This window comes from Choloepus didactylus, chromosome 8 (assembly GCF_015220235.1).
Source record: "Choloepus didactylus isolate mChoDid1 chromosome 8, mChoDid1.pri, whole genome shotgun sequence".
NCBI lineage: Eukaryota > Metazoa > Chordata > Mammalia > Pilosa > Megalonychidae > Choloepus > Choloepus didactylus.
In genome coordinates this window covers 70206468-70230201 of record NC_051314.1, presented here as the reverse complement: position 1 = coordinate 70230201, position 23734 = coordinate 70206468, and the positions used below count along the sequence as shown (strand labels likewise).

Sequence of the window (23734 nt, the reverse complement as noted above, 5' to 3'; positions counted from 1 at the left end):
CACTCTAGATTCCTTCACCCTTTGGACCTTCAGTGCTAATGCCCTGCCAATCTTCTCTGAGTAAAAATTGCTGTTTTCTTCTGCTCCTGAGCTGGACATCACTGGAGTTAAAATCACACGACCATGCCAAGTGATACTCATGCCATTTTATGTCAACTGGGTGGACTCTCAGAAGTTCTCACCAACACTTCTTTTAGCTGTAATGTGTCTTAGTAAATTTTTCCTCACAAAATCAACCAAACTTGCCCCATTCTCAAATCTAATCCTTTCCTTCTCCCTTTTTTATTTTATCACCAAACTGCCTAAACAGAAATCTACATATACTTCTTTCCTCCTTCACCTCTATCCTTAAACAGTTGTATCAAAAATTACTAATTGTGATAAATTGTATTTTCCAAAGATGGCAGCAGTGACATTTCCCTTCCCACATGCTCTCCTTCAGTGAGATCTTGCCACGCCCTGATCAACAGGTGATGTGAAATTACCCTCCCCTTGAATCTAATTACTCTCCCTTTGAATCTCCACTGGTCTTAGTGACTCAATTGCAGCCAATACAATGAAGCAGAGTGAGACTGTGTTACTTCTTAGGCTAGGTCAGAAAAAGGCCATTAAACTTATGCCTGCTTCCCTGGGAAAGCTCACCTTCCAGATGTCCCTCTCTGGATGCTCTCTCAGAAACATCCCTGCCACCAAGGTTGATAAGCCCAAGCCAAGAGGAGAGGTCACCTATAGGTGTGCTGTTTGACAGCACCAGGTGAGTCCCATCTTCAAATTATGCCAGATCAGGCACCAGACATGGGAATGAGGCTTCCAGTTGATTCCAGCCACAGTTGGAGTTGCTAATAGTCATTTGAGAGTTCCCAGCTGGGGCACCAGATAAGCAGTTCCCACTCTGCCCTTTCCAAATTCCTTACAGAATTCTTACATTTCATAATAAAATGGTTGTGCTTTTTGCCACTAAATTTGGGATGGCTTGTTCTGCAGCAATAATCAGAACATTAATAGCTTTCCTACTTCTAAACACAATGTCCAATCCAATGTTCGTTTTTCATCCTCCTCAACCACGCAGGAACCCAGTCCTTTAAAACTCTTTACCTTTCCATCTATGACACAGTATGTTTCTGATTCTCTCCCTATCTCAGTCTTCTTCAGTGGATTCATTTCCTCTAGCAAACTCTTAAAAGAAGGCACCCTCAGAGGTCCTCTTCTCAGCCCTCTTCCCTAATATCACCTCCTGAGTAGCTCATCCACTGCTCTGATTTAAACTGTCACTTCATTAATTCATTAATTCATTAAATAAATATTTACTGAGAAGCTACAATGTGCCAAACATTGTTCTAGGGACTGGGTATATGTAGCAGTCCCAACACAAACAATATCCTCCTTCTGAGGGTGCACACATTCTAAAACAGACAGAAAATAAATAGTAAGTGTAAGCAATAGGATAGCTCAAGTGAAAATAAATGATATGAAGAAATATAAAGGAGGGCAAAGGGGACAGAGACTGGTGATGGAGGGGTGCTATTTTACAAAGGGTGGTAATGAAAAATGTCTTTGATAAAGTATATGATTAGACATCCAAATGGAATGAGGAAAACACCCTGTGCCAGTTTGGATGTATTATGTCCCCAAAAATGCCATGTTCTTTCATGCAATCTTGTGGGAGCAGACGTATTAGTGTTGATTAGATTGTAATTCATTGTTTGAGTGTTTCCATGGAGATGTGACTCAATCAACTGTGAGCAAGACCTCTGATTGGATAATTTGCATGGAGGTGTTACCCCACCCATTCAGGGTGGGTCTTAATTGAATCACTGGAGTCCTAAAAAAGTGTTCACAGACAGAAGGAGGTGCTGCAGCCAAGACAGACCCTTTGAAGAATGCACAGGAGCTGAGAGTGGAGCTGGAACACAACCTGTGATCCACAGATGCCAGCCATGTGCCTTTCCAGCTAACAGAGGTTTTCCGAACGTCAATGGCCATCCTTCAGTGAAGTTACCCGATTGTTGATGCCTTACCTTGGACACTTTATGGCCTTAAGACTGTAATTTTGTAACTGAATAAACACTCTTTATAAAAGCCGATCCATTTCTGGTGTTTTGCAAAACAGTAGCATTAGCAAACCGAAACACAGCCCTACATATATAGAGAGAGCATTCCAGGAACAGGTATGTGACCAGAGCGTTCAAAAACAACAAGGGGGCAGGAACAGCAGGAGTAGAGTGGGAAAGTAGGAGAGTGGAAGGAGATGTAGCCAGAGAATTATCCAGGAAGCCAATAATATATGATCTTTGAACTATCATAAAGGTTTTGGATTTTATTCTGAGGAAGATGATGTGGGAGGCATTACACATGTTCATGAATCTCTAGCTTTCCTACCCTTTCAAAGGCCATGGAAAATTACCCTTCTCAGTTGGTCAAGATCTTTTGACTAGATGTGCTCAATGAAATGTAAGTGGGAAGACTGTGGCACCAATGAGCTGAGGCAGCGAAATGGCATGCAGGATTCTCCAGCCTGTCTCTTCACCTGCCACAGCAAACAAGAAGTTTGCATGTTCCAGATTGTGCAGCTACAACAAGGTAGAACCTCTATTAGCCTGGGTCCCTGAGGGACTATATGGAACAGAGATCACCACCCCTTTCCCCAACAGACCACAATAATGGACATGTTATAATATGTGAGTAGAAATAAACTTTTATGTTATTTGCTACTGGGACTTATTTTTGTAGCATAACCTAGCCTACTCTGACTGAGGATGGAAGCTACTAGAGGGTTTTAAGCATAAAAGTTACTTGATGAGTTATAGTTTTAATAGTTCATGTTGGCTATTGTGAGGAAAATAGACTGTAGGGAAAAAAGAATAAAAGCAGGGAGACCAGTTGAGAGTCACTAGCAATAGTCCAGGTGAGAGATGTTAGATAAATGGATTAAGGTAGTAGCTAAAATGACATTGTACAAACAGGGTACCTTTGAGAGTAAAAGAGAATGCTATTAACAGGCCAGAACAAAGGCTGTGCTAGCAAATCAGGTGGAAGCTATACAGGCAGTGACAAGTTAAGAATATAATTTTGAAGGAATCAACAAAATTTACTGATGGATTGGGTGTTGAATGTGAGAAAAAGAGAGGTGGCAAGGATAATGTTTTAACCTAGCCACTGGAAGAATGGAGATGAGGAAAACGAGCAAGGGTAGATTTGGGCAAGTGGTAAGGAGTCAAAAACATGATACTGGGAAAGCTAAGTTTGAAATGCATCTTAGATATAAAAGTGGAGAAGTCACTTAGGGAGTTGGATATATGACTGTATAAAAGAGGGAAAGCTGAGAATGAAGATAAAAAATAATTTACAAGGCATCAGTGTATAAATGGCCTTCAAAGCTATGGGATTGGCTGGCCATACCTAGGGAGTCTAGATAGAGGAAAGAAGAGGTCCAAGTACTGAGCCAGAAAGGTAAGAGGGATCCTTCACAGGACACTGTGGAAGGAAGGCCAGTGAAGTTGGAAAAGAACCAGGAAAGAGGGTGTCTCCAAGAAAAAAAAAGAGTGAAAAAACATTTTAAGAGATAAACAAGAATATTCTGCGTCAATATCTGCTAAGGTGTCAAGCAAAGTGAGTGTTAAGAGTTTACTATTAGTTTTGGCAACATGAAGATAAGCAATGACACTGGCAAATGCAGTTTCAGGAGACTAGCGGGAACCAAAACCTGGCTGAGATGGTTAAAAAAAAAAAAAAAAAAAAAAAACAGAAAGAAAAGAAGTGGAGACAGCACAATGGAGTATCTCTTTTGAGGAATTTTGCTGTAATTTGGAGCAAAGAAATGAAGGAAGAAGTGGATATGGGGGTCAGGGGAGTTTTATTGTTTAATATGAGTGACACATAGCATGTATTTATATTCATAGGGGTCATGCACTAGATAGGAAATAAATGATGATGCAGGAGAGAAAAGAAATTGAAAGTGAAGTCTTTGAGTTGATGATGAGTCCTTGAGTTGATGGATGTTGTGACATACATAAGGGGGGCACCTTAAATAGGGGCATGGCCAGTTCATTTGATCTAATAGAAGATAAGGTAGAATATTCAGTTAGATGATAGGTTGATGGGTTTGGGTTGTTTTCTCAAAAAATAAGAAGCAAAGTCAACAACCGAAAGTGAACCGAAAGTGAAAAGAGTTCAAAGAGAAAGAGAAATTGTGAAATAATTTTACTAGCATAATCATGAATTGACTAGTAGTTCTCAATCCTGGCTGCAGATTGGACTTTCTGGGATGTCTTTCGTGGCATCAAAGCCCATACTCCACCCCAGAACAATTAAGCAGATCTTCTGTGAGTGGAATCAGGGCATGGTTGTAATAGCAAATAATTTGAGAACAATGAATTTTTTTCTTCATTGAGATATTTTTTTCTTCCCAGAAATATTCAAATTTATATTCCTGATTCTCAGAACCAAGCACATCACTCTTAGACCTTTCTCAATCTTCAATTAGTCTCTATTGCCTAGTCAGTAAACTCATTTTTCTCTAATACAGCATTTTATAAATAGCCCCAAATCACCTTTTTTTAAATTTATGTCCTATACTTCCTAGCTACACTGAGCTAAATTCATTACTCCAAATATGCCCCAACCCTCCACACATCCTTGCATTTTGTTATGCCATTATAATCCAACTAGATCCCCAACTTCAGTGATCTCAAACCTGGCTGTGCAACAGAATAATCTGGGGAGGTCTAAAATACCCATTATGAAGCCTCAACTGAGATCTGGGGTAGATCCCAGAGATTCTCTATTATCAATAATTTTCACAAATGATTCTTATACCAATCAGTCTGACACTGGTCCCCAAACTATGGATGGAAATCACTATCAACTCATCAAAATTCTGATCACTCTTCAAGATCCAGAGACTCTCTTACCATTATCCCTTCTCACTGAAATTGATTACTCCCTTTTCTCATGGCACTTAATGATAGTAACAACTATCACACTCTGTTTATTCCATGCACCAGACACTGATCTAAATGCTTTTATATGCATTAGCTCACTTAATCCTCACAAGGACCATGAATCAACATAGTTTAGATATGGCTTCTGCCCTTATCTCCATCACTCTGCTCAAGGGCCCAGTTGTAGATTTGTGTCCAGTTTATAAAGATCTGTTTCTTTCCTCCTTCTTCCCACTCAAGAGAAATGAGAATTTGGCAACATGAGCAGGAAGTCAGAAAGATCAATAGCATCAGGCTGTCTGTGGTTACAGCTTGCTGCTGGATTCCTTACCTGTACATCAGCTCTTATTTCTGCTATGAATAACTCCACTGACTCACAATGTTGATCTTAGCCTGACCCATGACTTTGGCTTTGGCAGAGGGAAATCTGGCAGACTGACAGTACCTTCAGGCCAGTCTGCAGCTTCATTCCAATAAAGCACACCCTCAGGTCATTAGTCTCCAAACAGTTGTGTACTGACCTGGTGTTTGTACAATGTTTTGCTAAGAGGTCAGTTCAGGTTTCTCCAAATCCCTTCTTGGGGAAGACATCAACTCATAAGGGACTATGATAATTAGATAACTTCAAACAGTGAACAAACTCTGCAGATAGAGATAAGTGAGGAAAAAAACACACAAGAAATATCCAACTTTAAAACCTTATCAACAATTGATTTTATCTTTGGATTCTTATTCTTTCCGGATTAAATTTCTCTTCATTATCCTTCCTTATCAATAAAATTGATATTCCTGTATAACTTATTGAAGCAACAGCAATTATTCTTTATATCAAATCACATGATTTATTTCTTTTATGATTCTAGTCACTTCAAACTTAATTCTTGGAGCATGATCTTTTTTCTGTCATTTTCTTAGTTTTTCTTCCTCTGTGACTACGAATCCTCTGTAATTGCTTTTTGTTGTCTCAGCGGCTCTGTCGTGACTGCATTCTGCTCTTTTTACTAAATGCTAATCCACTTCCTCTCATTGCCTAAGGAAAAAAAACAGTTCAATTCTAAACTTTACTTTCTTTTTCTGACTACAAACAATACAAAAAACCTGTTGACAAGTATCAAGAAGAGAATAAACCCAGAGGAAGCCACTGCCAACAGGAATGTGCTTTTCCTTCCAGGCTTTGATATATAGAGGCATAATTATTTGAAAATTGGTTTAAAGCAATACATACTTTTTATTGTATTTTTTTAAAAAATTGCTAACAATATTTGATCATTTTGCATGTTCTGTGAAAAAGGAGATTTTTTTTTTGAAAAACAAATGATTCTTCATGATTGTATACTTTAACAGACACTACCATGATTAATTTAATCATTTTAATACCACTGAATGTTTAGAATATTTTCAATGTTTTATTATTATAAGCAATGATTCAATGAACTTTATAGCTATTTTTAAACTCTTATAAAGAAGACACTGAATAAACATTCTTAAACAAAGATCTTTAACATAGCTCTGAATTTTTCCTAATATAGATTACTAGAAGTGAAAGATTGCTGAGTGAGGAGCACAAGCAGTCTGTTCTTTCCTTCATTCAACAGCAATTTATTTAGCATTTATTTTTGAGTCAGGCCCTGTGTAGGCTCTGGAAATAGAGTCATGAACAAGATACAACATATACAGTTCAGCAAGGGATTAGTAAATATACAATTGCACTATAGTATCTTAAGTATGGAAATAATGGTAAGTACAATAAAAGTTCCCTTCGTTAACTTCCACTTAGACACCTTTGGATTATCCAATGTCCTCCATTCCTTGTCGTAGATTAATGAATGCCCATAATAATGCATACTCTTGGTTAGCTGGCTACTTGCTTCATTGGTTAAATTGTTTAGTTACCAAGAGTCAGTCGAATGTGTTTCAAAACATGCTTACAATTGTGCATGTTACTGTAATTACATATTTTAATTAACTACCATAAAATTGATCCTAGTTGAGTGTGAAATGTTTTTGTAAGATTCAGCTAAGGCAAGTCACTAAAAATATTTTTCTGAGGGGCTATGTGTAAGTGAAAAAAATGTAAAAGATTAGGAAAAATGTCATCTGGAAAAATTTTGCACTCAGATTATTCTGCAAATGTCTTAGATTCTTGAACCACTTTAAAGAATCCCAAACTTGAAATTTAGATGATACATTATGAGAGTTACTTATGTAGGGAAGATGATGTAAAAGTACATTCATAGGGCCCATCTCACAGAAAACACCTTAGCTTACCAAAACTGTTTGGTTACTTAATACAGGTTTTCATAGGATTCAAGTTTACGATCTCTTTATTTAACCACTGCTGGTCCCAATGGCACTGAGTAAGAAAACTATTCTTATAAAATAATACCAAATTGCTTTCTTTTAAGTTAGTACCAAATATATTCTCAAAATTTGTTCATAAGTGCCTATTTAATCCCAAATTGTCTAGGATATATAATCTCTGAATACATAACCTTTAATTTAATAGTTATGTATTTAATATTAAATTGGCAAAGATTCTGAAAAGTTACATGTGTCATATATATAAATATATCACTGTTATAGTTTTAGCAAATTAATAGTGAAATAAAACCATTTTTTATTTTATATGTTTATTGGGAATTTGTATTCCTTCCTTTGTGAAATTCCTCCTAACCTAAGAAGTATTCATGAATTTTAATTTTTCCTTATTGTTTTGTAAAAGATTTTGAATGTATTTAGGCTATTGTCCCTTATTTCTCATAAATATCTTGAAGTCTGTTGTTTTATTTTATTTCATTTGTGGCATTTTTAACTGACCAAAGTTTTAATTTTTATATAGTCAAATCTATCACTCCTTATCTTTCATTTCTAAATCTATCTATATCTTGTGAATGATTAATAAAACCAACATATTTTATGGGGATTACAATCAATATTCTATCTCAGAATGACTTTGATTTATTTTTATTTTCTTTTTCCTTTATTGCTAGCTCAATGAGTCAGTAAAAACCAAAGATTATGTGGCACATCTTTTTTTTATATCCATAATTTGATTCCTTTTCCAGTCTTTAAAATCTCTCCTCACAAGGACAAAATAAACACTGTTCTTTATTCACATTGTAATTCTTAACCTATAGGTACTAATACCTTACAGTTACATAAATTGCAAAATGTTTCTGATACATAACTAATTTTGCAATAGTGTTTAAGTACATGACACTTTCCTGTGCTATCAACAACATGGATAGTATATGAGATAACTAATGTTCCTTTAAATGAAGCTAATTAGGAATCTGTGAACACTTCCTTTTAAATGCATCTCATAGTGCTGGATTTGAAATTTCGTGATTGAGTCCAGGAATTCATTCCAACACTCAATAACTGCTGATCAGATACTACTATTAGTGACTCTGAGCTAATTGTTGAAAGACAGTACAGAACAGGAAAAGACATGATTCCTGAAGCTCACAATCTAGCATGAGAGAAAGATAACAAACAACAAATTATACCAACAAATAAGTAATCATACTTTTAATAAGCTTTATGCAGAAGTGCAAAGCACTACAAGAGCTTATAATTAGGGAATCTGACATAGTCTGAGGAATCAGGAAAGGCTTCTTTGAGAAATTACATTAGAGATGAGCACCCTAGGATCAGAAATATTTATACAATAGAGCAGAAAATATTTGAGTTAGCTGCATGGTTCACAAAACTCGGAGAGGATCCAGTGCGCCATGTCTGTTTTACATGAGCTTAGCCAGTGGTCAGAGCTGACTAAGGTAGCCATGGGCATTTGATCACGATGAGGCAATGCAGAGGTGCTAAACTTAAGGGAAGGAAATCATTGCCTCTCTGGCGGTAAAATAGTCAAGAATGGAGGGAGGCTCTGGATGTGCCTGTAACCCTGTTCTCTGCATGTGGAGGGAGAAAGGAAGTTACTGGAGGGAAAAATGACTTTATATCAGAGAGGCATGAGATGGGCGCTAGAGCCAGAAAGGGAATCCAGGTAGCTTTCAAGTTTCTTGTTCCAGTTATCCCCAAAGCTGTAGTATGCTTCCAATAAATCCTCCCTTTTCCAAATCTTATAGAATATGAGCCCCTGTAATATTCAGTCCAAACTGTGCTAATTCATATTAGCAAGTTAATTGAGGAAGCACATATGAGACAGAGAAGACAACGTATAGCAAAGCTCCAAAGCAGAAACAAAAGCTTGACATATTGAAGGAATCCTTCAAGACTGAAAGAAAAATCATCTGAGCACTAATGAAGTAGAGAGAGCCAGGATCATAGGCCAAGTACCAGGATCTAGGATTTAAGCCTAGGAGCAATTTTCACATTGATCCAACTGAAGCAGAAATAGAAACAAACAAAATAAGGCAATTCAAGGGTTGAAAATGTGTACTTCCCAGGCATTTATTAATTCTTTCAGCAAACATTTTTGAGCACCTGTTATAAGTCAGAAGCTGCAGAAGTGTAGCTAGGTGTGAGGCAGCAGGGGAAAGGATAAGCATTTGATATCCCAGAAATCATTATTTGAAAAATACATTACTTCAAAATTATTAAAAAGTATAATAGTTGTTAAGATTATGATTAAAAAAAAAAAAAACAAACAAAAAAAAAACCTGAAATAGTGTTCTCGACCTGATGTGATCTCTGCCCCACCCCCAGAGAACAATTAGCAACATTTGGAAACATTTGGGGTTGTCACAACTTGGGTAGGAGATTGCTGGCAACTACTGGTTAAGACCAAGGATGCTTCTAAAATCCTACAATGCACAGAAAAGCCACCCACAACAAAGAATTATCCAGCCCCAAATGTCAATAATTCCTTAGAACAAACAAGGTGACATGAAGAGAAAATAGAGTCAAGACTTCTCTCAGCTTTGCTCTCCATAATGTTAAAACTTGTCTATGTCTCAGGAGCAATGCAGCAGGCTATCCTTTGCTCCCTGAGAACTTACATTCTAGTGGGAGAGATAAGCAAGAAATATATATCAGAGTGATGCTTTAAATGCTAAGATACAGATGAACATACGGTTCTTTAGGAGAACAATGAAGGAATATCTAACCCAGTCTAGGGGGATCTAGGAACACTTTCTATGAGAGAGATGCCTTAGTTGTTACTTGAAGAATGAAAAAGAATTAGGCAGGCAAAGTTGGAATGGGCAAGGGGAAAAGGTTTCAAGCAGAATAAGCCTCTTATGCAAAAGATTTGGAGCTGGTAAAGCTCCTGGAATGAAAGTGGGGCTCAGATTCTCAGCATGTCTGAAGGAAAGAGCCCAGAAAGGAGTAAGGCTAGAGAGAATGCTGGAGAGGTAAGTTTCTGCTGTCTCACTGGGACAGCAATTCAAAACTGAATCCAATACTATAGTAGCCAAGTTAACAGAGCACAGAACTGTGACAAGGTATATTATGAAGTGGGAAATCTTGGCATTTTTAGGTTAATTCTGACTTAATATGCTTCAGGTCTATTTTTATATCTGTGCCTGAAGTGCCTCAGTTCTGTATTTCACTGTGTCTGGATATTTATATCAAGAGTGTGATAAATCAGTAATAATGTTATTTGGCATGTTTCACAACCAGTCAGTTTGACTGACACAAGAAATTAACCTAGTGTATTTTAAAACTTCTTACATTTACTTTGGTTATAAGGCTGCTTATATATTAAACATCCACCTCCATTGTTCCTTGACAAACCCTCCCTTAATTTTATACACATATAATTTGCAATGATAAACCTGCTTTAGTCTCCTGGCTTCTAAAGCAAATACTATGTAATGGGTTGGCTTGAACAGCGGGAATTTATTGGCTCATAGTTTTGAGGTTAGGGGAAGGCCAAATACAAGGCGTCATCAAGGCAATGCTTTCTCCCAGAAGACCATGGTGTTTGGGGGTGATCCTTGGTCCCTGGCTTTTCTGTCACATGGCAATGTGCATGGCAGCCTCTCTGGCTTCTCCTTTCTCTTCCAGGTTCTGTTGACTTCCAGCTCCTGGCTGCTCCCTGTGGCTCTCTCTCTCTCTCTCTCTCTCTGTTCCAATGCCATTCAGCTTATAAAGGATTCCAGCAATAGGATTAAGATCCATCCCATCCTTACTGAGTTGGGCCACACCTTAACTGATGTAGCCTCATCAAAAGGTCCTACTTACAATGGATTCATACCCATAAGAATGGATTAAGTTTAAGAAGATGTTTTTTGTGGCGTACATAGCTCCAAAGCACCACAGTCTGTGTTTTGGATCCCAAAAAGACATGTTCTTTCCACATGCAAAATACAATCATTCCATCACAACATCCCAAAAGCCTTGTATCATTTCAGTATAAAATGCTAAGGACAAAGTCTCATCAACATCAGTTATAGGTGAGATCCATCCTGGGGCACAATTCCCCTTTTTGGACATGTGAAACCTAGAAAAGAAGTTATCTGCCTCTGATATACTATGGAGGGACAGGCATAGGATAAACATTCCATTCCAGAAGGGAGAAATTGGAAGGAAAACGGGGGTCACAGGTCCCAAACAATCCTGAAACCCAGCAGGGCAAACTCCATTAGATTTCAAGGTCTAAGAGCCATTTGTGGAATGATGTTTTGTGCTCTAGGCCTGATGGAGCAGTAACTCCACCCCTTCCAAGTGCTTATGCAGTGGCCATGCTCTCCCTGAACACCTGGGTGAAGGTCTCACCTTCTCCAAGCATTGGAATAGTGGCCAGGCTCCCCACAAACGCTGGGGCACAGGCCTCACCATCTCTGAGCATTGGGATGGCAGCACTCACCCTGAACACGGGGGCACAAGGTCCTCCCCCTCCAACCACCAGGCAGATGGCTTGCCTTCTCCAAATGTAGGGGTGGATCTCCCCTCTCCACATCCATGAATGGGCCTGCTCTCTTGCCTAAGGAGATTTCTTGGTCCAGCCCTCAGCTTCCATTCTTCCTTCAATCCATCCCTTCTCTGTCCCCTTTCATCTACGCTGGCAATGGTTCTACTCACACAAATTTTGCAAAAAATTTATTGGCTTTGAGTGCAGTTTACAGGGATCCAAACCGTAAGACATTAGAACCTTCCACACATCCTCCCTATATTATTGCATTTCCAATCCTGACTTCCACTGCAATGGCTGACTGGATCCATGTTCAGCTAGACCCTCACATGCAGCCCTAGTATCCAGGGACTCACTTTCCAGAAGCTTATGGAGGTCCCTCACAAAGCCGCATCTGGCCCTGCTCTCAGAGCCAGCTACCTGGATAGGCTCAGAACTTTTCAAACCATCAATTTCTGGTTTCTTTGTGCTTAAGAGTTCAATTCTTAGTTTATCCCTTTCCACTTGCATTTTACTATAAGCTGGAAGGAAAAAACAGGCTGCACCTTCCACATCTAGTTTGGAAATCTGCTCAGCTAAATATCTAAGTTCATCACTTTCAAGTTCTGCCTTCCATGGGACATCAGAACTCAATTTTTTCTAAGTTTTCTGGCACCTGGTAACAAGGATCACCTTTCCTCCAGTTTCCAATTACACATTCATCATTTCCTTCTAAGTCCTCACTGGAAGTACCTTTAGCACTGTATTTCTACCAACAATCTCTTCAAAACAATCTAGCAGTTTTCTACCAATTCTTCCAGCCTCTACCTACTACCCAATTACAAAGCTATTTCCACATTTTTTTTGTATTTGCAATAGCAGCACCCCACTCTCCTAGTACCAAAAACTGTTTTAGTTTCCATGCTTCTAAAGCACGTACCATGCAACGGGTTGGTTTAAACAATGGGAATTTATTGGTTCATAGTTTTGAAACTAGAAGTCCAAACTCAATGTGCCAACAAGAAGATGCTTTCTCTCAAAAGTCTGTGATGTTTTGAGCCTGGCTGCTAGCAATTCTTGGTAATTGATTTTTCTGTCACTTGGCAATGCACATGGCAGCCTCTGTTTACTTCTCTATTCTGTTCCAGATTCCACTGACTTCCATCTTCTGGATGCTTCCTATAGCTTTCTCTCTCTGTCTCTGAATTTCATTCTGCTTCTATAAAGAACTCCATTAATAGGATGAAGACCCATCCTTATTGAGCTGAGTCAAACCTTAATTGAAGTAACCTCATCAAAAGGCCTACTATAATAGATTCACACCTAAAGGAATGGATTAAGTTTAAGAACGTGTATTTCTGGGGTACATAACTCCAAGCTACCATAACACCTTTCAACTAGAGAGCAGACAGAAGCTGTGCAGATTCTAGGAATACCAGACTTACTAAGGGAGACTGGTTAAGAGATAACAAAACAAATGATCCAGACTAAAAATCTCTGATATAGAGAAAGATTACTTGATACCAGTTGCCAGAGAATTATCTATGTTTCTAAGATAACTCCCAACATAACTTGTTGTCTTTGGTATCTTCTCTACTTTGGAAAATTTCAAACTTCCTACTTTTCTTAAGGATCTTTAACTCTTTTAAATATTCAAGATCTCTCAGTAAACAAAAAAATTTACCATGTTCATGACCAGCCTTTCAATAAAGTAGTAAAGGAAAAAAACAATCTGTTTTCTAGAGTGTTTTAATTTCATTTATTTTATGAGAATGTCACACCAAGACAGCAGGGAAATGAGACTGGTGGACAGGTGCAAACTTTGGAAGTCCAGAGCAGGACTTACACAGGAAAGTTAAAATTTAAGAACAAGGCCAGTAATCAGAAATCAAAAATTGCAGAGGTGCCTGAAAACAAGAAAAAGCAAGGTCATTTACCAGCATAAAACAGTCAAGATCCTGGTTATAAAAGAGGAATTATATTTGCACAAAGCCTCTCCATTCTAATTTAACAAAGATTGGTGGAGCTCCTTTATTCACACATGAAACTATCTGTATTTGTGTTTCATGCTAGAACAAAAGGCAGTGCTAGTGAGAAGTCAGATGAGTCTGCTGGGACCAGTAGGTGAATTGCAGTAGAAATGTGGTCAGTCACCAGTGCATCTGCCATGAACGGTGCAGAAACACACTAAGAGGGCAAAATAGCAGTATTAGATGTCAGAGCCTCTTTCCCTTTATTCAAAATACAGTGACAATACAAGTAGAATTCTTTTCCCAAAAGAAATATATTTTGGAAGAACCGATCTCAAAGCAATACATTTCTTAAGGATAGGGCTAATTCAAAGAGTAGCAAGAAAGTTTAGAAACCAGTTGTCAGATAAATGGAGTATCCAAATTGGTCAAGAAAGAAGACAGAGGGAGGTGGATGGCCAAAGAAAGCCTGGATAAATCAAGACAGGATTTGAGTTCCTTTCCCCTCAACTCAATGACTGGTCAGCACCAGTTAAACTTTAAACTTTATGAGAAGTCCTAGGGGATTTAAATGGCATGGGCTTCAAAGGGAAACAATTTTTTTGTGTGTTGATCACAGTTCAAAGGTGGATAGAAAGTAATTACACTTAACACTGGATTATGAATCTACTCGGCCACCTACATGGATCTTCTGAACACAGATTCTCCATATGGACAACAGATATGAGGGGAAATAAGGAACAAAAATAGTGCCTAGTTTTCTCAATCAAAGAGTTTCTCCCACCTGGGGAAACTAGCTCTTTATTTGGTGGGGAAAGGGATCAAATGGCCAATATCAAATATAACTAAGTGCCTTCATTTCAAAGACAGAGGCCATTTCTGAATAATACGAATTATTTTTAAGTTGAACATTGTTGTTCTTGAAAATGTCAAGGAAAAATCCTTCTGCAATGTGTGGCATTTTCGATTTTCAAACAATTAATTGCATAAATCTGAATGAAGAATAGGCCAAGTTAGGAACCTGAGTTTACTCAGGTTTGTGAGATTTTTTGAAAAAGCCTATTTAAAGGATTTTCATGTAAAGATCCAACGGTCTCAGTGAAATACTTTCTTGACATCAAACTAAAACCTACACCATAGTTCAGAAAAATTCAGATGATAACTGTTTTTTTTTTAAATTCCCAAAGGCAGAAAGATCCCTAAATATTTGATGACATTTTAGTTTCATCAAAAATGAAAAATACAAAACCATAGCATCTGAACTGAAACACTGGGGCAAAAACCAAAGCTCTATTCAACATTCAAGTAGACATTCTTTCTCTTTGAAATGGCTTCCAAAAGTCATATTTAAACTTAATCAAATCCTCTCCCTGAGGAATTGAACTTGATACAGGCCCACAGAGGCAGCAGACATGAGAGGAAAGTAGAGATAATCATCATGGAGAGTAAGAAAGGCCAAGAGAATGGCTACTTTGAGAATCAGAGCATGTTCATTAGGTCCTGCAGGAAAATTGTGACAAACTTTGGAACAAATTTACCTTACTAAAAGCACATGGAGAAAGAGAGGGAAATCATGAAAGGTTATTTCAGATAGTCCTTTCTATCTAAAATGAGGTATCTGAGACTCCTGAATCAGATAAAGAAATTATTTATGTGTTGAATTACTCTGGTGCACTCTGTTTCTAAAACCAAGTTGGTATACTATTTGGGAAGCAGTGGTACTCTAGATTTTGGGACAAATTATATTTGAGAGAATCTAGACAAGGTAAGGTGACTAAAAAATTGTAGAAAGAACAGTAGAAAGACTTCAGAACACAGCAATTCCCATTCTTTTCTGTTCTGGATAGTCTATACTTAGAATATTTCGTATTATATGTGGAAGTAAGTTTCCAAAAGAGTAATTGAAAGAGTTGGGGAGGCTAAGACTGAAGAAGACAGGTGTCTGCAAATATTTAAAGGTACATTACATAGAAGGAACAGGCATGTGATGTCTTGCTACCTATTTTCAATTGGCTGAGGTTATAGAGCAGATGTTATTACTTCTAAGTTTGGCAATAGATGCACATATGCACATATAAATACAAAAACAAATTTATAAATACACAGAGATATGAGACAAAACTTTCCAACACGCTCAAACAATTTGATCTTTCCAAAAATGTAGTAGGTGAACTTATGAAGTAATAAACTGGGATAATACATATAGAAAACATTGATTAGGAGACAGATTACATAACCAATATTTTTCAGTCCTGAATTTCTAGGCCAGTATGGTTACTTGAGAAGAGAAAATATACAGTGTTAGGAAAATAATACTTATCTTGACTTATAAAAAGTAGTACTAAAAATGTCTAACAATTTATGCAGATGGCACGTGGTGCTTTAAAAGAATGAGTTTTATAAGCTTAAACTTTTTCATTACTCATTAATAATATCTGCCCTGCTATAGCTGAATGAGACCCAGTAAGGAATCTACTTTAAATTATTTCTGCGTTTTAGCCAATGAAGTACGTCAACCTTGAGTTTAAGAGTTTAACACTGTCAAGCATCTCCACTTTGAAAAAGATTCTTATCTTTCTAAATGATTTTCTGAAACATATTTCAAGGCATTTCAGATAGATAGAAATCTGGTCTAGCATAGTTACAATGTTTCAGTATTCAGAACTGAATCATATCTGGAGTCACTTATCAAAATAAAAAGAAAATGGTTTTCTTATTGTTACAATATCACACAAGAATACATTTTCTAAATATTTCCAACTTGGGGCTAAATGAATTTATCAAGCTAAAGTCTTCAGTATTTAGGTTAAAATGGGTCATTTTTACAGGAACTAGGTTTTAAAGCCCATTAGACCCAAAAATTTCCATTATGAACTAATTTGAAATTAAAGTAAACAGAGATAATAGTTTTGTTCTGCTAAAATAAGAAGTCACTGTGCTTCAATAAAATATCACAGCACAGTTAAATAGAGGCAAAAAATTGGCTGTCTAAGAAATACAACTCATGAACAATTATCAGCCATATGAAAATTCATTATTGGTTCATACAAAATTATCTTTTTCTGTGGGGGGTCACTGGCTGTTTGCTCATCCTGAGATGGTACTGCATTGTTGTCTGCCTTGAAAACACTTCGCTAAGCAACCCAATCTGGCAGTATCAGAAAACTTAGATGGAGTGTATATTTGTATTAACATAATACACATAGACTATTTAAAATTCAAAGAAAGTTACCATAATGTCAAGTTCATAACCAGCTACAGAACATTGAGTTAACAGTCTAAGTCGTAAGATATTAAACATGATGAATGATCTGCTTGACATGGTAGCTAAATATATTCCTGGAAAGCAGGGAGCAGAATATGAACAAAGGGTGGTAGACTGAATTATGTACCCCAACAAAAGACCTGTTGTTAATTTTAATCTACATCCCTGTTGTTAATTTTAATCTATGTGGGTACAAACTCATTGTAAACAGGACCTTTTGTAGATATTATTTTTAGTTAAAGTGTGGCCCAACTGAAGGAAGGTGGATCTTAATCCATATTACTCGAGGTCTCATAAAGAGAAGAATGTATAAAGAGGTGCAACTAGTCAGAGAAGGCCACACAGAAAGAAGCTGGAAGTCAGCAGAAACTGAAACAGCAGACAGAAGGAGAGAGAGATCACCATGTGGCAGGAGGCAGAGAGGCAACCTGTTTTAGTTTTTTAGGCTGCATAAAGCAGATACCATGAAGTGTGTAGACTTAAACAATGAGAAATTATTTGCTTATGGTTGGAGTTCCGAAAAATGTCCATATCAAGGCATCATCAAGGCAATGCTTTTTTCCAAAAACTGGCTGCCAGTGAACCCTGGCTCCTCAGCACAGGGCAAGGCACATGGCAGCATCTGCTGGTCTTGCCCTTCTCTTCTAGGTTTCCTTGATTTCTGCTTCTTGCTTCCGTGGCTTGGTCTCCCTCTCTCTCTCTCTCCTTCTCTCTCTCTCTCTCTTTCTCTCTCCCTCCATTCATTTACAAAGGACTCTAGTAATAGGATTAAGACCCACCCTGAATGAGGTGGGTCACACCTTAACTGAAGTAGCCTCATCAAAAGTTCCAACTTACAATGGGTTCACACCCACAGAAATGGATTAGATTTAAGAACCTGTTTTTCTGGGGCACATACAGCTTCAAACCACCACAAAAGCCAAGGAACCCCAAGGATTGTGCCAAGCCAGTACCAGAGTGCTACAGAATTTGGGGAGAAAGCATTACCTTGTCAACACCTGATTTTGACTTCCAGTCTCTTAAACCATAAGTCAACCCATGGTGTGGTATTTGTCATAAAATGATGGAAAACTAAGTCACGAGGATACTTCATAAAATTATAAAGTCAAATTATAAACTCAGAAGTTTCCAAGGCAATTAGTTGAATTGGTGTTATAAATGTATGGTGCCTGAGAGAGCCCTAACCTGACCATATCCAAAGCAATTGACATAAACAGACATTTCTTTATTGGACCACAGGCCTTCTGGTGTGAATATTGAAACTTAAATTATTACTAATAGTTGTAACTAGGTTCTCTTGCTTTTATCAGTCAGAGACACTCTAGAAAAAGAGAAAAGCATATGGAGACTTCAAAATATGACCAAGGGCTTGGTCACGTCTAGCATCTGACTCCCAGGATTCCAAGCCAAAGGCTTCTCATTGCCTTGTGGAGCCAGGATAAGTGACAAAGGACCTCGATACATTGCATTATGGAACATTGTGGCTCTGTAATCAACCCTTGATTTATTAAAAGGAACTGGACTTTTAGCACAACTTTCCCTTTGAGGAGTTGGCATTAGGTCTTTGAAAGAAGTCAGATTTGAGACATTAAAAAAAAAAAAATGTACTAGAGGGATATCCTTCTGGGAAGACTGGCCATCTTCTAAAGAGAATATCTCAGTATTTGGATTTACAACCACATATTTTAAAGTTCCCAGTGTGTCCAGGGGCATAAGCAATGATTTGATAACTCTAAAGTCTAAAGCACTTTGCCACAAACATTCATATAAATGATCCAAAAAAACAGTGTTCTACAAGAATACAAAACTTACAGCATATCATATGGAAAGAGCTCAACATGTTGCTATTGATAGAATAGATAAATGGGTAAAAGGTTGCTTAATTCCACTCCACAAGATCATAATTCCTTCACTAACACTGCAATGCAATATTTGTGTTGCACTACCTACAGAATTCATTATCAAAAAGAAGTTTTTGTTCTGTTTTAAATATAACTACTATATTTAAAGTCAAGATTGGGATTCCAGAACCTTTTTGAAATATACTTTAGGAAAAGAACAGCAAAAGTAAATCTTGAAACATAGCATTTCATGAACTGCTCGATAGTAATATCCTAGAGCATCTTTGTTGGTTCTGTTCTTGTATGTCGTGTATGCAAGATGGATAGAATTCTTCCTATATTTATTAAATGTATTATAAATAGTATTATGAATGAACAATCCATATTACATAGTACACTTTCTTCAAGTTAAAATGTTGGGGTTAAATTTTTCTTTTGAGCAAATAAATATACATTTCTACTCCTAACAGCATTTTCTAAATTATAGAATTCAATTTCAAAAGTACCTGTGAAAGATGAGTGTGCTGGTTTGAATCTATCATGCCCCCGCAAAAAGCCATGTTCTTTAATCCAGTCTTGTGGGGGCAGACTTATTAGTCTTTTGATTAAGGTGGGACCTTTATTATGTTGTTTCCATGGAGATATGACCCACCCAACTGTAAGTAAGACCTTTTATTTATATCATTTCCATGGAGGTGTGACCCCATGCATTCCAGGTGGGTCTTAATTAGATCACTGCAGTCCTTTAAAAAAGCTCCCAGAGAGAAGGATCTCAGAGAAGCTGAGAGACATTTTGGAGAGAAGCTAAGAAATGTAATCCAGAATTTGTCCTCAAGAGAAGCTAAGAGCTGACACAGACCCAGATGCTTGGAGATGCAGACAGAAAGACGTTTGGAGATGCTAAGCTAAGCGATGAAGCCCAGAGTTTACCCCAGAGAAACTAAGAGAGGACTCCCAGTTACTTAGAGAGAAACACCCCAGGAGAACCAAGCAGATTGCTGAGAGAAGTTAAGAGAGACAGAAAGCCCAGAGACACTTTGAAGAAAGCCATTTTGAAACACAACCCAAAAGCAAAGGACCAGCAGACACCAGCCACATGCCTTCCCGGCTGACAGAGGTGTTCCAGACAGCATGAGCCTTTCTTCAGTGAAGGTATCCTCTTGTTGATGCCCCAGATTGGACACTCTTATGGTCTTAGAACTGTGAATTTGTAATCTAATAAATCCTCTTTATAAAAGCCAATCCATTTCTGGTATTTTGCATAACAACAGCTCTAGCAAATTGGAACAATGAGGAATAATCATTCTAGTACTTCTACTAAGGTGACAAAGCATTTCCATTAATGAGACAGTTTCTTAAAAGTGTACGGTTATTTGGGAGCTTGGTACTTTGCTAAAAGATCACAACTCCAAAACAAATTCAAGTTACAAAACTGTAAGGGATAATTATATTTACATGTTTTCATACAATAAGATTTTACTTGATTGGAGCTATTGTCTTTGTTTATATATTGAACATTATTTCAATTAAAATGAAAACTTGATCTATCTGTGATTAAATGAGAACTCTAATTGCAAACAACTGCTTTGCCCAAAGAGATCTCTAAGAATGACAGTCACATTCCAGTAGAAGTATTTAGTTTCCACTGGAAAAAGAACAAAGAGATTTCAACAGTTATTAAGACAGAGGAGGAAAAAGCCTGCAATTTCAAAATCTTAGCCATTACTCCTGAAAAAGTGAAGATTCGAGTTTATCTCCTAGAGGGTATTTTATCAAACAAGTCCTTTGCATATCTTGCAGCTATTCTTTCCTCCTTATTTCCCTCACAGGTTTCTCCTTCTCTTAGCTGCCTTCCAACCACCTACTCTTCCCTCCCGTAAGTCCTTTACTCATCTACCATATACCACCCATCTCCTACTTTCACAGACTCACTCAGGCTAACACATATATACCTACTTTCTAGAAATTTATTCCTTTCAACATTAAGATGAACTTGTCTCTTTCATTTCCTTTGCTGTTGTCGTTACATACATGTGGACATGCTTTATCCCCATCTGCAAATAGCCAAGATTTTATTTATTTTACTTATTTTCATCTTAGTTGATGAGTTCCTTGAGAGCACAATGATCTAACTCATTCTGGTGATCTCCTGATGCCCAAGTAGTATCTGGCACATAATGGATTCTCAACACATGAATGAATAGGTAAATAAATTACTGGGAAGCAAAATGTTTGGAAGAAAATAAACCAATGAGAATTTGATATTACTTCCGAAATTTAATTGTCTTGAGTATTTAATATGTATAAATTACTTTGAGAACACCCAATATAAATAAAATGTATAAGAGAAATATATAAGTTAGGGCATCATTATTCACACGTCAACATGATTGACCTAAAAAGAGTGATTTTTTTTCAGTATTCTTGAAATGAATTCATTTACAAAGTTCATTTAACACAATCTTAGGAACATATAAGCTTTATGCACACAAAACAGGGCTTCACCTTTCTTTGACCCTAGTATCTGCTGGGCACTAACATTCCAGGGAAGCAGTTGCCACAGTGTTTCATAACAGTGTTAGGGTAGTGTATCTTATTAGGGAAACAAGAACAGTAAGGGTGAGTTTACTTAAGTAACATATCTGTTTTGATGGAAGACATTTGCAGAGTTAGAAAATAACACATAGGCTATACTTATTACACAAATAATCTAAGAACTTATTAAAATGGCATGCCAACATGTTTTCTCCCTGTACTCTCTATTTAGAGAGTTGATTTTCACTTCCCTATATAACTTGAATGCAATTTGTTTTGAAAAAGTGAAAAATTGTTCAATTGATTGACTTTGTCAACATTAACCCTCCAGTGAGCTAGTTATAACTTGAAAATACATTATAAAACAACTCAATTTCTTCTATTAACGGGTGATGTTCAGTTTCCTTAAAATACTCCCAGAGATAACATTCACAAAAGTGGATGAATTTCATGTTCAGGCAAAGAATTAAGGAGCCGATTATTATCTGTATTACATCATATTTTTAAAAAGCAGGAAAATGTTCCCGTTATAACTCATACTTCAATTTTATTTCCCAAGAAATGCCTTTCAAAACTGTTCAATATTTATAAAAGTATTATCGGTAAAATATAAAATATTTATATAGCAGAAGCAATAATAACATGTTTTATAGCACTTTCTAAAAATTTTCATATGCATTATCATTTTTTATATTTATACCAATCTAGTGCATGAAAATGGGCACCTATGATTCCTATTTTACAGATAAAGAAACTAAAATGTTCAGAGGTAATATGTTTCACCCAAGGGCATTCAGCTTAAACCCTAAATCCTCCTGACTCCAAATTTTCTTTTGTTTTCACCATTTGACCAGATAAGTATCTTAAGCACAATTTCCAACTAGACTTTCAATCTGTTTAATCCTACAAATGCAGTCTTCAAGACTCTTTGTGAACTTATAAACTATTTATTTGGGGAAGTAGACATGTTCATCACATATGATCAGCCAAGAAGTCATTTTGTTTGGTAATTTAATATCCAGTCTGGGTCCCGTTCATTTGATCTTAATAACATCCAAATATTAAGACTAGACATAAATTACTTAATAGATGACTTCCTATTATACAGAAACCCAGTACATTCCTGCTACAGAAAAGGAGTCATAATATGAAAAAGTTGAAACTATAGAGGATATTTAAAATATTTTCCAGTGACCTGATGACTTATATTATTATAAAAATTGAGAGCAGTATGGTTTAGTGACTTGATAATAAAGGCATTCATTCACAGGACCAAGACAAGAGGTCCGGTGTGAGCAAAAATTAAGGACTTTTGTAGGTGAGGTGGTTTGAAGCTGTATGTACCACAGAAAAACATATTCTTAAATCCAATCCTCCTGTGGCTGTGACCCATTGTAAGTAGGACTTTTGATGAGGTTACTTCAGTTAGGGTGTGGCCCAGCCCAATCGGGATGAGTCTTAATCCTGTTTCTGGAGTCCTTTTTAAGGGGAATGAAATTCAGATAGAGAGAAAAAGCCAGAGGGCGCAGCCAGAAGCTGAACATCAACAGAACCCAGCAGAGAAGGGAGAGACCAGCAGACCCCACCATGTGCCTTGCCAAGTGACAAACTAAGAAAGAAGGGATGCCAGCAGCCAGCCCCCAAGAAAGCATTGCCTTGAAAATGCCTTGATTTAGACTTTTTTCCAGCCTCAAACTGTGAGCAAATAAATTCCCATTGTTTAATTCAACCCATTTCTTGGAATTTGCTTGAGCAGCCTAGGAAAAGAGTAAGCCATCAACTTTTTTTTTTTCAGACACTTGTGAAAAAGTTAGAGAAAAAAGAAATTGAAAGGTCTACTATTAAAGAACTTTTTCCCTCATATAGTTTGCCAATATGAACTCCTTAAAATGCAGATTATTGATCTAGTTGGTTATACTAAATCCTCAAGTTCTCAAGGTCTGTTTTCTTGATATGTTATTAGGGACTTTTAGAAATAATTATCAATGACAGGAAAAGAACGGTACTATGAAACAGACACCATAGTAATAATAATTGATTAACTCTTCATGTATTCTAAATGGGGGTGATATCACTCCCCAGGGGGGTAAAAATTGGTTCATGGGGGTAGGGGGGAGCAAAAAAATCTAACTCTTGATGTGTAAATCACATATATACATATATATATATGTATATACATAAAGCACACAAATAGGTATAAGTATATCTGTATATTACAATTTTATGAGTGGGAATTAATTAGGGGGAAAATGTCTATAAAAGCTCCTTAGAGAACAAAAATGAAAAACAAAGGTTGAGAAAAACTGTTTTAGGTAAACAATTAGTAGTAAATGTTTTAGCTTCCTTGGATGCTGGCTTAAACAGTGGGAATTTAATGGCTTAAGGTT

General features: G+C 37.0%; 1 protein-coding gene across 2 annotated transcripts in view; it reads right to left on the bottom strand.

Moving 5' to 3' along the window:
* Positions 1–23734, bottom strand: part of TAFA2 (TAFA chemokine like family member 2) — a 490256-nt gene that overhangs the window by 95966 nt on the left and 370556 nt on the right. The gene's annotated exons all lie outside the window — the stretch shown is intronic.